The 13,745-nt window shown below is 51.9% G+C and overlaps 1 long non-coding RNA gene across 1 annotated transcript in view; it reads right to left on the minus strand.

Moving 5' to 3' along the window:
* Positions 1-13,745, minus strand: part of LOC135972295 (uncharacterized) — a 134,809-nt gene that overhangs the window by 27,330 nt on the left and 93,734 nt on the right. The gene's annotated exons all lie outside the window — the stretch shown is intronic.

The raw sequence follows: 13,745 nt of genomic DNA on the forward strand, positions 1-13,745 counted from the left end.
GCTGAGTCCCATGGGGCAGAACCAATGCGCTGGGATGCTAGAAAGCCCAAGTAACGTGACAGTGCGTCTCCTCCTGACTGCTCTCAGCACCACTGGCTCATCCACCTTTTGGAGGGGCACGTTTCATAGCACCCAAGGCCATAAGCGCTGTATGGGAAAGGGTGCCTCTGCTCAGCCCACGCGTTCTTTTCCCCCACGGAGGGGCGAGCAGGACTGCCCCCTCCCCTCCCTCCAGCAGTCCCATTAATTGTATTCCACAGCGGAGATGATCCCCATTGGCCGAGGTGCGGCGCATTCGCAGGGCGAGACGGGCCCAGAAGAGAGATCCATTTAAATGGACAAACCCGAGGACACGTTATTATCCCCGTTTTGCAGCTGGAATCTGAGAGACTCAGGCCCAGATCCCGACAGCCGCTTCTGGCTCCTAACTCCACCGTTTAGGGACCAGGGACATTTTCCAAACAGCCGCTCGGCTGCTGCCTAGCCCCGGAGGTGCCTATGTCCCCGCTGGGCAGCATTTGCACAGTCCTCGCTCAGACTGGGGCCCCGAGGCTGGATTCTCAAACTCTGCGGGAGGATGCCTATCTCGCCAGCAGGGCCCGATCCTGTGGGCAGGCTCTGGGCACAGCTCACCCCTGGCAGCTGTCAGGCAGGCCTCCAATGGGGGGAGGAGGAGGGGACACAGCCCAGGGAAACAGGGCAAGCAGCCGGGCACGAGTTAGCCAGCTGCTGACCTGGCTCAGACACCTAACTCCGGGAGAGGGTCTGTGGCTGCAGATCACAAGCAGAGGGAGACACCGGGGTGCCTAAGCCCTGCTTGGCTCCTCGCCATTCCGCTCCTGGCTGGCTCCCGGCTCAGCTTGCTGTCCATTGCCCGTGCTTTGTGTGGGGAGCCTGGGCACCTCGCTCCCTGCTGGGGATCACATGAGGCCAGCCTGAGTCTCCCCGAGGCAATGCACCGTGCCAGCCTAGCCGAGGGCTCTTTTAACCTGTGCGCTGAATTCTTTGCAGCTGGGAGCGGGGATTTCCCCAGCCGCTGGGGCAGCGCAGAGGGCACCTCCTCCTCGTGCATGGCCGGCTGCGGCTTGCCCAGGCAGAAGGGGCTGCTGGGAGCGAGCGGACTCCCGTTGGTGGTTGGCAGCAACTTCCAGCAGGCTGGGGGCTCTTTGTTAGTTGCCTAACTAGAAGACGTCAGGAGCAAGTCGGAAGGGGCTTGTTCCTCAGAGTCGAATTCTTTGGCAGAGGCCTGGCTGCCAGTCTAATTAGGGCACCGCCGTTGTTGTTACATGCTCCCTCCATCTCAGCTCACTGTCGGGAGACGCTCAGTCTCTCTGCACGGAGCCGCCTCGTCCGCTGGCTCCGGTTAGCTCCTGCGAGGCAGGGAGACAGGGAACTGTTTAGAGACCCAGGGGAGGAAGTGCCCGGCCACCCTGCAGCTTTCTACTGAGTCTGCAGCCAGGGGACGATGCGGTTGGCTCCGGCCATGGTTCATCCCCAGAACTGAGCTCGGCAGAAGGGAGCCCCTGCGCTGAACCCTGGGGGCGGGGGGACCCATGTGATGTAGACTGCTTGTGAGCACTATGCCAGCCAGGGCAGAGGGGCCCAGGCTCACCCCCGTCTGGCCTGCCACCAGGAGCCGAGGTAGGATGGGATTGGGATAGCTGCAAGGTGGCACTGGTGAAACCAGACCCTTTCCCACGCCCAGGGCCTGAGAAGCTGCGTGGGCGACTGTGCTGGAGCTGCTGGGAGATCTGTTCTGATATTCAGCCTCACGTTCGCTTTAGCAGGGCCTAGTGGACCTGGGTCCTGTCCCTAGCGCTGCCGGAGACCTTGGCAAGTCTCTTCATCTCTGTGCCTCAGACTAGGAGCTCTTTCCTCACTCGCTGTGTAAACAGCTCCCAGCACAACGGGGCCCAGATCTCAGTGGGGCCTCTAGGTTCCACTGTAATATAAATGATCAAATACCGATGGCCGTGGGCTCGGTTCAGATGGATCACTCATGTAGACGGGCAGCTAGCAGCTTTCCTCATTCCTCAGACATCAATTGGCCAAATTCATTCCTGGTGTAATTCCTCCTAAATCAGGGGTTCTCAAACGGGGGGTCGGGACCCCTCAAGGGGTCGCGAGGTTATTACAGGGGGGGTCACAAGCTGTTAGCCTCCACCCCAAACCCCGCTTTGCCTCCAGCATTTAAAATGGTGTTAAATATATATATAAAAAAGTGTTTTTAATGTATAAGGGGGGGTCGCACTCAGAGGCTTGCTATGTGCAAGGGGTCACCCGTCCAAAAGTCTGAGAACCCCTGTCCTAAATCAATGGAGCTACCCCTTGAGAAGGATCTGGCCCAGTATCTACAGTCCTTTAATAATTGTTGGCTTGCTCCCTACATTTCCTCAGTACCTTAACCCAAGTAACACCTGGCACCTCGGGCTTGGAGAAGGTGGAAACAACATCTGACAATTAATCCTGAGAGAAAAATCATTGTCCCTTAGAAAATCTATCCCCATACGGTACGTACAGTGTGGGTGTGGGTGTGTACGCACACACACACACACACACACACACACCCCTACTAGCATGTTCTCTTTTCTGATAATTTCGGCTGCATGCGATCATGGCCCATCATCTTCAGAAGTGACTCGGGGTGGGGTGCCGGCCTTCGACGGGTCTGGCTTTTGGAGAGTGAGCCCTCAGAGAAGATTTGCCCTTCTAGGTGTCTCAAATTGGGTTTCCAAAATCACTGGTCACCCTTGAAAATCTTTGCCACGCCGATTAAAAAGTTCCCACTTGGAGGCGGAAAGCCTGATTGTGTAACCCAGAGGTGTATGTGCTTTATAGAGTCCCCCTCTGTACCTGATCCCAAAGGACACAAATCTATTACACTCCTAACTGCAGTAGCTCATGCTTTAACTCTGGATCTGGGTCCCCAAGTCAGTCAAGACAGCAGCCATCCCAATTGCTTGTCCTCCCTCTCCTTTTTCAGGCTGTTCTGGTTCTGATCCCAGCCTGAGATGTGGAAGGGCCTTTATAGTAGCAGTAAAATGTTATTGCATCACTGCAGAGAGACACTGACTGACAAGTTGGTGCAATGGATTCTAAACTTTTAAGAGCAAACTAAGATGCCTGGGGTGATTTTCAGATCCTTTGAAAGGGCCAGATAAACCTCCTTGTGATAAATTTGTTAGTCTCTAAGGTCTGGTCCCCACTAACGCCCCACTTCGGACTAAGGTACGCAAATTCAGCTACGTTATTAACGTAGCTGAATTCGAAGTACCTTAGTTCGAACTTACCGCGGGTCCAGACGCGGCAGGGAGGCTCCCCCGTCGATGCCGCGTACTCCTCTCACCGAGCTGGAGTACCGGCGTCGACGGCGAGCACTTCCGGGATCGATCCCAGAACATCGATTGCCTGCCGCCGGACCCTCCAGTAAGTGTAGACGTACCCTAAGGTGCCACAAGTATTCCTGTTCTTTTTGCGGATACAGACTAACACGGCTGCTACCCTGAAACTTGTGATAAAAAAAAAACTTCCAAGGTGTTTGCCTGGCTCTCATCCCTCCTAGCTGGAGGATGGTTTGCCATGAGAACATCTTGTGCAAAGAAGCTGCAAAGTGTGGTTTGCATTTATTGACCAAATTGCATACCACACATTTCACAGGCAGTTAAAAACAATTATTTGCCTCTTCATAAATTAGCCTTTATCAAGAGTGTCAGGATTAAGTGAATTACCCGGTTCCTTTCACTGAATTACATGGCATTTCTTCTTATCTTGAATTGCTCTGATAATGGCATCAATTTTGTTGTTTCTCTTCACCTAAATTGATACAAGCCCTGGTAAAGCACCCGAGACATTCAATTAAATGCTGCACAATAGATCACATTACCTAAAGGTTATAGGTCCTTCTTCGCCAAAGAGGAGACACGAACTTTGGTCACCTTTGAACGAAGGAAGTCACCCATTCATTCCCTGCTGAAAACAGGTCTCAGCCCACTGTCAATCCTTGCTGTTGAAATGCTTGTGTCAGAGACAAAAAGTCACTGACCTTTGCAAAAGTTTTCAGAAGCTCCTGGACAAGTTACAGTCAATTTGCATTGAGCCACCAACAATTGCCAGTGAGTTTAAGCAAATAAGGACTTTCTCCAAATACCACCGAGGTCAGTCGTTTGCTTCCTGGCTCTCAGGAGAGTTGTCCTTCAGTTGTTTGTCTATTTAACATACGATTTCGGCCTTTTATTTTTAACGTGATTTTACAAAATGACTTTTGGTTTTAAAACATTTGTGATTAATTTGAAACTAAAAAAGGAGTGTAGGGGGAGAAAGAAACTTATGAATATCATCCCCCTTGCTTCATTGTTTTTAAAAAGTGAATTTTAGCACACTAGTAGGGAGTCCATCTGTTGGGTGTGGGAGATTTAAGACCCGTATTGGAAAGGAGGGAGCGTGATCTAGTGGTTAGAATGAGTCCTTGGAATCAAGTCTCCTGGTTTCTAATCCCATATTTGCTATTAAATTGTGTGCTCTGGGGCAAGCTCTCTAACTTCTCTTTGTTTAGTATACTCAGCTGTAAAAAGAGTTCTCTTTTCTCACAAGACCATTGTGTGGCTTACTGCCCTGATCCTACAAACACTTATGCATGGTCTGTAGCAATCTAACTACATTGTCTGTCACCACTGAACTATAACACTTGAGTCAGTGCAGCCTGTGGATAGAGAACTGGGCTGAGTCCCACTGGCCTGCTGGGTGATCTTGGGTAAGTCACGTCGCCACTCTGTGCCTCAGTTTCCCCATCTGTGAAATGGGGATAAGACCACCTCCTTTGTAAAGCAAATTGAGATCTACTGATGAGAAGTGCTACATAGGAGCTAGGGATTAGTACTGGGAGGATTCTGTATTCCAAATCTGAGCTTCATTAATGGGACACACAAGCCTTGTGGCTTCCCTGTTCAATGAGCCTCATCTTGTAATCAGGCATCTGGCGCAATTACAAAACAGACGTTTGCTTTCCATGCAACGTCCAGGTATGTTTCTCTCTCATAGGGCTTGTCTTCACTAGTGAATTACAGCTCCAGTGCTCGCTCAGCCTCCCCTCCAGACACAGCCACCCCATCCTGCATGTGCAGTAGTGCCAATCCCAGGAGTTGGCAGGCACTGCTGGGGGGACAGGGCAGAGCTGCTTCCTTGAGCAGCGTGGAAGCCGGCTTAGCGCTGGGCTCTGAGATAACTGCCTGCAAGGGGTGAATGGCAGTGCGCTGTAGCAGAGGCCTGGAGCAGCTGGGCTCTGGTGCTGCTCTGGGGAGGGAGTAAATTGTGCCAGGCCTTTACCCCGTACAGCTGCATGGGCTACTGCCACCTGTACAGGGAGGAAGTAGCTGCAGTGCAGAGTCTGCTTCCACTCCTGCCCAGATGCTTACGGTGGGCACCGTGCATGCCCCTGCTCCCCTGTGCCCCTACACTCCCTGGCCCTTAGTGCCCGGAATCTCTCCTGCTACTATCTCCGTGGGAAGCATCTGAGCTCAGGCAAAGGATTTAAAGAGCAGAAAGCAAACGTGTGGGCGAGTGGTTCCACGTTCACCCAGATCTAGTATTTGAGTCTGTAGTGGCTAGTTACGATGCGGCAAGCAAACATCACACTGCGTAGTTCTACACTACAAAGCCACCCGGGACCCACCCACAGAGAAGCGCTAAAGGACTGTGGCTGCCCGGCCTCCCAGCTGCAACTAAAACCAGGCATTCTGGATGCACTTGAGGTGTTTCCCCCCCCCCTTTTCACAGTTTGGCTTTTCTCCTGTGCCACTCTGGGGATTTGACCCGGAGTTCCTGTTAGATTTCAGCATCCAGTCCTCTGCCTCTGTTTGTACTGGCCTTTCCTTAATCTGGCCTGATCTGTGAAGCTCTCAGAGATACCATGCCAGGCCTGCGGCCTACAGAAATGCCAGGGACTGAGCAATTAATAGCCTTAATGACAACTCTCACCCACATTGGTATGTTCTATGGAGGAGTTCACCTCTAAAATCACGTCCTTGCTTTGCATAGTGGGCCCAGAGAGATACAATCTAGAATGATGGCGTAAAAAACGTGCAATTGCTTCCCGCTCCCCCCTTCCTTCCAACACCCTGTGTCTTTAAATGTATTATGCAACCAAGCGTCCGTATTGCATTGGGTCAGGTCAGTTCACATGTTCTCCATCACATGATGCAGCCCACGCTGCTATCGCTTAGCACCGTGAGTCATGCTGCATCAGAATGAAAGGAAATGAAAGCAGATCCCAGTGTATGATTAACTGGGCAAATAAATATTTTGCCATTGCCTATTCCCTGAGACATAAACATTGAGTAACCAGGAATTTCATTTATATTCTAGCAACGGATGCAGCACTCATGTTCCTCTCCACTCACTCCCAGGCACCTATCTGTACATTGCCCCCAGCTGTTCACCCTTTGGCTTGCTTCCAGCAAAGGCTCCTGTAGTTGGTATTTGGTAAGATCTCTTCTCCCACCCCTCCCCCAGCCATTCTAAAGTTTTACCACTTCCCCCTCACCCCATCTTTAGTGGCCTGTGACTCCCCCAGAAGCAAGAGCCAGTTGTGTTAGGCCCTGGCTCAACAAGGTACTTAAGCAAGTGACAAACTGTAAGCTTTTGCGGAAGCCCCACAGAAGACCCACTCATGCTTAAGTACCTTGCTGAACTGGGGCCTGGGAGAACAGAAGGCCCAGTGGGTTTTGCAAAAGCCTGCCAGACACCAGTGTTAGAAAGGTAGTGGGGCTCTGCCAGCCAATCCCTGGATTGCAGCATGTTCGAGTTGTACCAGCGCTCCCAGGCCAGCTCACCTCTCTGGAGCACAGCAAGGTTGCTAGTCCCCAGTAGACACGGGGGTACATAAAGAGGGCAAGATTAGCATAACCACTGGCCCTTGGAGCAGTGTGGTAACTTAAGTGAGGGCAATTTCACGGTTTGGAACCTCTGAAGAGAAGGCAAAGCACAGCTGCTGGCCTGTTTAGGCAATCTGGCTTGCTGGGGATATCACACTGTAGGCAGGGAACTGTGCAGCCTGGAACTACCCTGGTGAGGAAGGAAAGAGTTGTCAGACTCCAGGACTGAGGTGACAGTTGAGGAACCTGGACCCCAGAGTGGGCCTGCCTCAGTAGACTGTAGAGGGGGAATACAGCTGAACCATGACCACCCACTAGGGCTGGCTGTGGGGTTTTTTGTCTGCTAGGATCTGCACTGAGGCCAGCACAGGTTTTAATGGAAAGAACTGAACCATCAGTCCTGCCAAGTCCTGCTAGGGCTGGATTTGCACCAGGCACTGGGGACACGTTCTGTGCCAGACTCACAGCCTGGAGCACTCCCCCACCCCACCTAGCACAACCCAGAACTGCAGCCCTTCCAGTGCCATTTCCCCACAATGAGCTGGAGCCTGCTCTCACTGGAGGGGCGATTGGGCCCTCCGGCCAAACCCCTGTAAAGCCCTCACCCCCTCCAAGAAAAGCACAACCACCAGAATCTCACCCCAACATCCAGCCCCCATCCTTACCATGGGGGCCCAGCCCAGCTACAATGGCCTGCCTCAGCACCCACTAACAGGTACCTGGGCTCTGCTCAGCCCAGGGAGCCCGTCTAGACCCACCCTCCTACAGGGGCTCTGGCCAGGCCCAGTTCTCCAGACAGCCCCTGGGCCTCAGCTAGGCTTCCTGCCCCAGGTGGAAGCAGCCTGTCTGCTTTTCCTCCCTAGCAGGGCTGGGCTTTCCTCTTCTGTGCCAAGTTCCAGGCCAGCCCCCAAGTCTCTGGCCCCCCTCAGCCTGTACATGCCCCATCCTGAGCCAAGCACCCCAGTTTCTGGATTTAGGACCCCCCCCCTGCAGAACACTCTCATCCTCCTCCCCTATCAGCCCTGCAGGGCTGTGCTTTCCGCCTTTTAAGTCCCACACCCTGCACAGGTGTCATAGGGTGGGGCTAATTGGATAGGCAGACTGGCCATTAAGGGGCAGACCACACCCCACCCTATTACAGATTTGCATTGGCTGAGCGGTGTGTTTGCAAATCCCCCACCTTCCATTGCTTCCTGAGGCCTGTAAGCGCCTTCCTCCCACTAGCTCCTTCCTTGCATGCCTTGAGGCTGGATCAGCAGAGGCTCCTTCTCCCTAAACCCTGCTCTCCCACTCACTCCCCAGAGCTATGTGGTGGCCCACCTGCACTTCCAGGGTGAATTTTCAGGAGACACATTAGCCTGGCTAACAAGGGGGCTTTCAGGTCTGACGGGAGCCTCAGGAGTTGGGACTAATGATGAGAGTTTTGAGGGTATTTGGGAGCCTAAGGGTGCAGATGGGAGCATAGGAGGATTTTCCAAAGTACACAGGGTCCCTTGGCACGTGTGAGATCCCCCTAGGCACCCATCTGTGCCTTTGGGTGCCTAGGTAGTAGGGCTGGGCCTGGCCTGGAAACCAGATTTTCAGTTTGTGAAAAACATCCAGGGTTCAGCATTTGTTTTTGTTCTGATGCAGAAGACAGCCAGGACCCTTTGACATTGTTTGCGAAAAGGCCCCAGGGTCCCAGCTGGTGTTGAGGGCTGCCAGTGAGCCGGGTTCAAACCCTGAGTCAGATCAGAGGCTTGAACCTGGCTCTGCTAGCTGCTAACAAAGGGCTCTAGAGCCAGTGGCTAACCAGGGCTCTCGCTCTGGCCTGTTAGACCTGGTTCCATAGACCTGAGAGAAACTCGATAGCAGTGGTGAGGACACTCTGCTGGGATGTGGTTCGAGTCCCTTGTGGTTCGAGTCCCTGCTCTGCTTGGGAGCCAAGCAGAGCAGGGATTTAGATGTGGTTCTTTCCCATCCCAGGTGAGTCCCTAAGCAATGGGCTAGTCTGGAGACTGCTGCCTTCATTCTGATGAAATCAGTGACTCAGAGGACACCATTGTAACAATTGGGGCCTAGCTAGATAGTCCAGCCTGGACTGGAGTTCTCAAAAAGTTCTCAGCAGCACTACACTATGACTACCTGGGGTACATCTGTCTGAACCTAACCCAGAGCAAATGGGATGGGACAGGCCCCATGAAATGGTACGGGGCTCTGTGCTTCCCCCTTCCCATTGTGAGCTCTTCCCTGGAATAGCCTCTCCCTAGTACAAAGTTGTGGCGCACACACATCGCACTGACTCAGGGATGGCGGGGAACAAGTGAATGCCTTAAAGGGTTCCTTTCCCTCCCTCGTGCATTGCACACAAGTTATCTCACTTACACCAGGAGAGAGACGTGTCATTTGTTCATCCGTTTTTAGCATCAGGATAAAACCTCTTCATGTTTTCCCCCTTCACGTCTTTTGCTAATCATTGAAGCTGCGAGCAACGGTGGCTCCTCATGCTGCGGGTGATGGTTTGAGATGGAGATGACACTTTGCTGGCTTTTGCAGTGGAAGTCAATCACCAGGGAGCAAAAGGGCCCATACGCATTAGAAATCAATGCCCAGATGATTGATGTGTTTTCTGGAGGAACATTATTAATAGAGCGCTGGGCTGCACTCGGAGGTTTGACTTGTAATAACTCTCTCACAGTCTGAGATACTTTATCACCTGGGTCATTCTCCTTTCCCAAGGACCTAGGGCAGCACTGGTCATGTGAATCCTGGCGTAGGTTATTTATATATCATGTAACTAAAACTTTCAGTGTTGATTTTATTCTCCTTTCCTGTTTAGAGATAATTCACTTTTAAGAGGTAGACACAGGAAAGCAGATTCGCTGCCCCTAGAATGAGGCCTTTCCTCTGGGTTGGTAGCAAATCCATGCAGCAATAGTGTGAGAGGAATTGGTCAGGAATTTCATTTTTTTTCACCAGAAATGCTGATTCGGTGAAACCGAAACTCTTTGAAGGAGCAGGTCAGGTTTGGTGAATTTCCTGACTCAGAAAACTGTAGGGGAAAAAATCTTGAAATTGTCTAAACCCCCTGTTCTGACCTTTTCAAGGTGAAAAGCTTCAGTTTTTTCCCTAAATGTACGTAACTGATATTTAAAAAAGGATAAAGGAGGGAAGAGATCAACATCAAAAATAAATGTTTTGAAATGATCAAAACATCATGTTTTGATTGACCTGAACCACGTCCCCTCCCCACTCCACCCTCTCCCCCACCTGTTGGTTTGTGAAATTTTTCAAGATTTTGACATTTTATCCCAATTCAGGATAGGAAATTGTTTTGAAATCTCAAAAATGCTTGTGGGAGGGGAAAACCATTTCCAACCCAGCCCTACGTGTTAGTGCACATTGGGACTGTCACACAATGAGGGGACGAGTGTGAGCCGCACTCGGAGACCTGTGGGCTGGGTCACTGGGAAAGTCAGCAGGAAAAATCTTTCAACTTAAGCAGGGTTAAAGCGAGCAGGAGTTGCAGCACAGGCAGGAAAATGACGGCTCATTCCCAATCAACTCTATGGATGAAATACAGCCTTGGGGCCCGATCCTCAGCTGATGTAAATCAGCATTGACTTCAACAGATACATTGATTTACACCAGCTGAGAATCTGGCCCTTACCATCTATGTTCCCAAAAGCCTGATAAAAAGAAATCTTTAAAATGGTGTTCTCAGCCCAAGAAATAATCTACCAATACACATAACCACATTGAAGGGGTCATAGGCTTTCTCAGACCCTTTTTTCCTGGTTCAGTGTCTACATGAGGGTAGGCCAGGTGAGTGTGTCCTGGCAGTGCTGAGAAGACTGAGGGAAAGACTCCAATGAGCTGTAATAATTGTTGTTTTTGTTCACATAAGCGTTCTTCCCCCATGGGTACTGGGCCTGCATCGTGGCCTACGGGCTGCTTGTTGGCCGTGCTGTGTTTAGGGAGAGAAGGCGCTATGAGGAGGCCTTCTTGGTCCCTCCAAGCCTTTAGCAGGTTCATGTGTTTCTTTTCTCTTTTCTGGCTGGCAGATTTCCTAACTGACTGTCCCCACCCTTCTTACCACCTTGAACGGACCCTGACACCTGGCCAGAAGCTTTGACTCTGAGGTCATTCGCAACAATAATACCCTGTCCCTGGGCCCAAATTCTCGCATCCTGGTCCCTCGGTTGTAGGTCTCCTCCTGGTTCTGTTGAGACTTCAGCAGATTTTCTTTAGCAAAAAGTCCCAGTGTCTCCAAATTCTCCCTCAGGCAGATCACACACAGTACCATATTTGGGACTGGGCTCCTCCTATGTCTTGTGGAGGAGGTTTAGGTTGCCTCCCATATAGTAGTTTGAATGATGAGAACTCTGTCGATGCCTATGGCACCTCCCAGATGGCAAAAAGAAGGGGCAGGACTAGCCGATCCCAACGATGGGGGTCCTACTTCACAAACTTCCCAAGTATCTTTTTCAGTGTTTCATTGAAGTGTTCCACCAGCCAGCACGTCTGAGGGGGGTAGACTGACATCTTTAAGGCCTTGATTTTCAAGAGGTCACACGATTCCCCCATTAACTTGAATGTAAAATTGGCCCCACGCCAGTCGGTACCTCTTTTGGTATCCTTACCTATGCAAAAACCTTCAGCACTTCAGTTGTCATGGTTGCCGCAGTGGTCAAGCGAAGGGGGGTGGCCTCTGGGCACTGCATGGCATAGTTCATTATCACCAGAATATACTTGTACCCAGCTGCGTGCTTTTCCAGTGGCCTCGCCAGGTCCATATCGATCTTCTAAACGGGCTCTCTGGCCACCAGGAGGGGGACTAGTGGAGTTTTTGGGGTCTAGCTGGGTCCTGTTCCTTGGCACACCAGGCGTGACGCGCAGTAGTCTTTGACCTCACTGTGCACCCTCAGCCAATAAACTCTAAGGGTTACCCTTCCGAGGGTCTTCTCTTGTCCTAAGTGTCCCCCACAGGGTACTGCATGTGCCAACTGTAACACTGAATTTCTTCGGGACTGGAAGTTGTACCCTTACTTCTCTAGCTTGGGGGTCTTTTGCCACCCAGGATAGTCTCTCCTCTCCGAGTCCGAGCTGGGGTCACTGCTTCATCAGTTCATCAGAGCGGGTCTATCCGCTCACCATTTATACTGGCACATACCCACACTCCCCAGCCAAGTTACACCATCAGTCTGAGGGCCTGAATCGGGAGATGCTCGGACGCTACCCACGAGAGGCTGTGTTAGAAGAGCTCCTAGCAGTCGGGGGAGAGGCAGCTTTCCGCCAGCTTGCAGATCTACGGAAGGCAGCCAGACAGAGCAGGTGTTAAAGAAACTGCCCTCCAGCCATGCTTTCAAAAGATACGCCAGCAAATGGGAAAGGACATCCCAGGCCACGTGCAGCTGTTACCAACTGGGTGCCGAAGAGAGGGGCTAGCAGGTCTGCAAGACGGGGGAGTGAGGAGAGATCAAGAGACAGCATCCCACCCACCCTTTGCAGTGGATCTGTTGAGCCCCACTCCGGTAGGGGTTTTTTACGTGGGTCTAAAGATTTGCATTATTCTCCCCATACACTGGGATGGCGAACGGTGAAAGTTTCTGTGTCCAGCTAGAGACGCTGCAGGGTTCCCGCTTCCGCAGGTTAAGCAAGAACAGATTAGAACTGTTGAAAATATAGCAGCTGTCTGCCCCCCACACGCCAGCGCCGGGCGCGTGTGAGAGAGAGAGCGGGCTTGAGTCACACGAGAGCGAGGAGCCGGATGATGTTATCCATCTCATCTGTCTGGGTTCTCTCTCTCCAGATCCTGCCAGTGGCTGTTGTGGGGGAGCAGGGTTGCGGAGTTGCCTTTGGGTTGCGGCGGCCTTGCCTTGTGGGGGGCAGGTGTTCTGGCATTTTGATGGGGGTAATCCTAGGCAGGAGGTGCCCAGGAGCAGGGCACAGCCAGCCCACTTTGAGCTCAGCAGGGTTGCTGTAAAAGGTGAAGGAGGCTGGCAGTGGGGTGGAGCCTTAACAGACATGGTAAGAGAGGCACCATGCTGCTCCCTGCGAGCCTTAGGGTCCATGTCTCCTTCCTAGGCTGCACAGGAAGTGAGCACGGGAGCAGACCCATTGGAGAGGGATCCTGGGGAGAGCAGAGGAGGCACCAGGGCAGAGATTCATTCTCCCCACTCAATGAATGGATGGATCCACCACACAAATGATTTCTCCATTTCCAGGCTCTTCTAAATTACTGCCAAAGGCCAGAGGTTGGTACCTCTGCCAGGGACGGCCAGGGCAAGGGGTGGGAGGTATATCCACAGCCTATTTCCCCTGGCGACTCCCTTTGCACCTGGGAGGCCAGCTCGGAGCCATCACAGTCCCCCTGTCCTGGGACGATCCTCCCTGGGGCCAATGGCAGGGTGGGGCAAAGTGGTTGCCGGGCAGGGCTCAATGAGTCAGATCCCTGAGCTGGAGACAGGCATCACTGCCACTCCGATCCGCAATCAACGTCATCTATTATTACCCAGAGGAACAGCTCTTTGTAACCCCAGTTTGCAACTGCTAAGTTACTGCTATGAGACCTCTGCTAGTGATGACAGGAGGAGTCGAAATTAACACTCTTTGCCCACTCCCCAAGGCAAGGATCTTGCTCAGCAAATGTTACCCAGCACTTAATTCAGTGTGATCACTGCAGTAAAGAACTGCCAGAACTGATGCATGCAAGGCCAACCGCATGGCATGTCAAACAGCTCCCAGGGATAAAGTTTCTGAGTGTCAAACGAAGGCAGAACCATTCTGTGTCTGTAGCTTCAAAATTCATCATCTTTCCAGGTGACAACAGCTTTGGAAAATGACTGCCGTGACTTTAATAAATAATGCTTTAGGCACAACTACTACTTTCTTCAA

This window comes from Chrysemys picta, chromosome 6 (assembly GCF_011386835.1).
Source record: "Chrysemys picta bellii isolate R12L10 chromosome 6, ASM1138683v2, whole genome shotgun sequence".
Classification (NCBI taxonomy): domain Eukaryota; kingdom Metazoa; phylum Chordata; order Testudines; family Emydidae; genus Chrysemys; species Chrysemys picta.